Source organism: Conger conger, chromosome 13, assembly GCF_963514075.1.
Source record: "Conger conger chromosome 13, fConCon1.1, whole genome shotgun sequence".
NCBI lineage: Eukaryota > Metazoa > Chordata > Actinopteri > Anguilliformes > Congridae > Conger > Conger conger.
In genome coordinates, this window is record NC_083772.1 from 12,981,082 (window position 1) to 12,985,495 (window position 4,414).

Consider the following 4,414-nt stretch of genomic DNA (forward strand, 5'->3'; position numbering starts at 1 on the left):
TGTTGAGTTTCAAACCCGGCGCGGAGTCTGCAGTCCTGTCCCAGTCGAACACAACGTCTTCTTTAGCCGCCGCCGCCGTGCGCCTCTGTCTGCCTCACTGAAGTTTGGCGCCAAACCCGGAGCGATTCCGAGGAGATTCGGGCTCACGTCTTCCTGTCTAAACGGTATGTAGGGCGGCCCGTAGCGTAGTGGTTAAGGTACATGACTGGGACGTGCAAGGTCGGTGGTTTCGTCCCCGGTGTAGCCACAATAAGATACGCACAGCCGTTGGGCCCTTGAGCAAGGCCCTTAACCCTGCATTGCACAAGGGGAGGATTGTCTCCTGCTTAGCCTAAACAACTGTACGTCGCTCTGGATAAGAGCGTCTGCCAAATGCCATTAATGTAACGTAATGTAATGTATTTAGGCGATGGTAGTCGGTCTGGTGATATGGCAACAGGGCTGCCTCTTAATGCATTTTCCTTTTACTGCCTCTCTGCCCTCATGAAGACCACCTCAGCGCTGCCACTCCGTTAACCGCCATCACAGGGGCCTGTGTACCCTGCAGTGACAGCGTATTTACCCAGTAATCACACACTCTGCCAGGCCCAGCCTTCCCAGCAGCCCCCATACACAGCCAGCCTCTGATTGGCTCAGCTGCTGGCGTGTCAGAGACAGCTGATGCCCGCTGTACACAGTGTACAGGGCCCGGGACAGGAAACCACCATAAACACGCACTTTGACACTTTCGACTGCTTAACAGCCGTTAAATGCTCGTTCCACTTTTTTCTTTCCGTCATTTTCCCCTTTGATCTCCATAGATTCCGACGGGTAATTATTACACATTTTTATTGTAATTGCAATCTGCTCGTTCTGCTGTGAAGTTATATGGACCGTTTTTGAGGGTGGGGGAGTAGTTGGGCGGGGGGGGGGGGGGGTGAAATGTTGACTGGGTGCAATTATCGTGTCAGACATCAGCTGTCTGGTCCATCAGGCCTTGGGACTGGCGCCAGGCTTTCGACCGCTGAGCTGGGCGGTTACACGTTAACTAAACCGTACAGCCTGGTGCTAGGCCCAGCTACACCCGCTGCAGCGGGAATGAACTTTCACAAAACCTGTCAATGTGTACAGCAGTCACCTGACTGATAAGAACGGGCTGGAACAATGCAGGGAACGTTCGATCAGCCCACGGCGGGGTGCTTTGAAACTAACCGTGATATACGATTGTGATAAAAGTTGAAGCGCCTTTGTGGTTAGATTGTTCCCTGTCGTTGGAATAAATGTCAAACAAAGCTCTAGTTCCCATTATGCACAATATTATTAAATAAAGATGACCTGCTACTTCTCGCTTCCTTATTTTAGGTTGTAAAATGATGAACTTGTTTCAAAGTGTAAGGGATGATTACTCTGTTGCAGCCCTACATTAGAATTCAAAATCATCATGCAATAAATATGCAACAAGTGCTACTGTAAAACATGGTAACCCGTTCCATGAAGTAGAGCATGTCTTTATGGCTAATGTGATGCACTTTGGGCTGTAATTCACATTAGCATCCTTCCTGTTGAATGTGGCTGAGATTTAAGCTTCAGATCTGACCCAGGGGAATAGGGTATGCATGATGGCATTCTTTAATCTCCTCACTGAGATTTCTGACAAAGAAGCATGTGAAAGTATCTGGAAATAATATACCTGCGTTTTTTTGGGGTAGGAGGGGGCTGGGGCGGGGGGTGGGGGGGGGGGGGGGGGTCCGGGGGGTGCAGGGTTTGTTTTGCCCCAAGCCGAGATTGGTGACCCATCTCCCGAAAGGCCAGCGGTTTCGACCCGGGCGACGGGTCACCTTTCAGTGAGTACTGAGTGATAAAGCAGGTGATCTGAGTAATTAAGCCGTACGTCAGGGGAGGGGGTGCTGGGTGGCGGGAGCAGGGAGCAGGGAGGCTGCAGTGAAAGGCCAGGGGACGGCACACAGTGGGGCCTCTGTGTGTGAATGGGGCTCATTGAAGAGGAGGGGAGGGGAGGTGGGGAGAGGGGGGGAGGAGAGGGACATGTCTGAGCATGGGAGCAGACATCTGTCCTCGCTACAGAACATCAGTGTTTCTGCGCGGAGCAGAGCCCCTTACGTAATCTCCCACCCACCGCCCCTCATTAACGTGTGTGTGTGTGCGCTCCATTCAGAAACACAGGGGAGGCAGTCATAGGAACACACACACACACGCGCATGCACATATGCACCCGCACAAATACACACGCACGTATGAGCACACGCGCATGCGTACACACACGCGCGCACACACTCATGCACTGAGCGAGCACTTTATTACGGATTTATTAGACTTGTTTTTTAGACTTATTGGTCTTCTGCTGCTGTAGCCTATCCACTTAGAGGTTTGAAGCATTTTATTCAGAGATGCTCTTCTGCATACCACTGTTCCACAGTCGAAGTCACTTAGATCACATTTTTTCCCCATTCTGACATTTGGTCTGAAAAACAGCTGAACCTCTTACCCAAGTCTGCATGCTTTTATGCATTTAGTTGCTGCCACATGATTGGCTGATTAAATATTTGCATTAACAAGCTGGTGTACAGGTCTACCTAATAAACTGTATATCTATATACATGTAGACACAGAAACACACACATGTGTATGCACACACACACACACACACAAACACTCATATACACAAACACATAGTACACTCATATGCGCGCACACAAACAGATACACACACATATGCGCGCACACACACACACACACACACACACACACACACTCATATATACACTCACTCTGACGCACGAACATGTACACTCATATACACGTGCACAGACAGACACATGTACAGAAGTAAGCTCTCAGACAGACACACAGACCACACCGCTGGTATGTCTACACCGTTAACCGCTCCCCCTCACCTGCGCGCCCTCCGTGGAAATGTACTCAGCCGACGGGTTTTGAAGCAGAGGATGTTTTGGGCTCGGCCGATCGGTGATCAGGTGACCTGAGCTTCGCCTTTGTCGGTACACAGAAAGCCCTCAGCCATTCACGGGAATGTTTATACAGGGAGTTCTGCATCATCCTGTTGACAGTGCGGTCAGCCACCTGTGTGCCTGCGCCTATGTCACTGTTTAGACAGCTCCAAAATGGTGGCTCAAAACAATGACGCCCTGCACCCAGCTCCAGCCTGCCAGGCGGGGGGAAGGCCCCCAAAAGCCTCTGCATGGCCAGTTCATTTTTGTCCCCTTTAGGGTATTAGCCTCTGGTTCTAATCTCAAGAACCGTATATTGTATTCTACCATTCTGAAACCTTCACTTCAGGTAAAGGACATTCTATAAAAATAAAATACTTATTTTTACAAATATTTTCACTGCAACGTGTTTGTGTCATCAAATATACTTGTACCATGTCAAACTTAGCAGCTTTAATAATTTTCCTACATGGAAAATAATCTTCATAAGTGAAATATAATGGGTGGAATTATGCAAATATGTAGGTTTGTGTGCAGATTTCTGTATGTGTGTGTGTGTGTGTGTGTGTGTGTGTGTGTTTGTTTACATGTTTCAATTGCCTCTTTGTGGCTGTCCTTAAGGGTTAAATAAAAAACTTTAAAAACTAAAGGGTTGAGGAACTTTTTTGTCTGCAATCAAGCTGCTTTTCAAATGAAACTTCCCCCACCAAGGGAACCTTCTGGTGAAAGAGGAAGCTGGTCATGATTTAAGCAATTAGGCCAGTGGCATATGTGGGCACAGACTGTAATTTAGGAGGATTTTCATGTGTGAATCAGAAAATGGAGGCGGTCTGGTGTCGGCAGGGTAGGATTACCAGCTTTAAAGAGCCTTCTCTGCCCCGCCCAACCCAGCCAGGTACTGTATGAGCTCCAGGTATGTGCAGTTGTGTTGCGGCTCCAGTGGGATTTTTGGGGGGCCCTGCGGCTATAGGTGGAGTGACATCATCCAGGGAGACAGGAAGGAGGGTGAAGGACGCAACTCCCAGTGTCTCTCTCTCTTATCTCTCTCTTTCTCTCTATCTGTCTCTCTCCCCCTCTCTCTCTCTCTCAGTCTCTCTCCTTCTCGCTTTTCTCTCTCTTATCTCTCCCTTTTCTCTCTTTCTCTCTCTCCCTCTCTCTCAGTCTCTCTCTCCTTATCACTATTCTCTCTCTTTCTCTCTCACCTCCCTATCTCACTCTCTCTCTCCTTATCACTTTTCTCCCTCTTTCTCTCTCACCTCCCTCTCTCACTCTCTCTCTCTTTTCTCTCTCTTTCTCCTTCCCTCTCTCTCTTTTCTCTCTCTCTTTTTTATTTATTTATTTAACCTTTATTTTACTAGGAAATAGTCCCATTGAGATTTACATTTCTTTTACAAGGGAGTCCTGGCCAAAATGGCTCGCTCTTTCACTCTCCCCTTCCCTCTCTCTCTCTCTCTCTCTCTCTCTCTCTC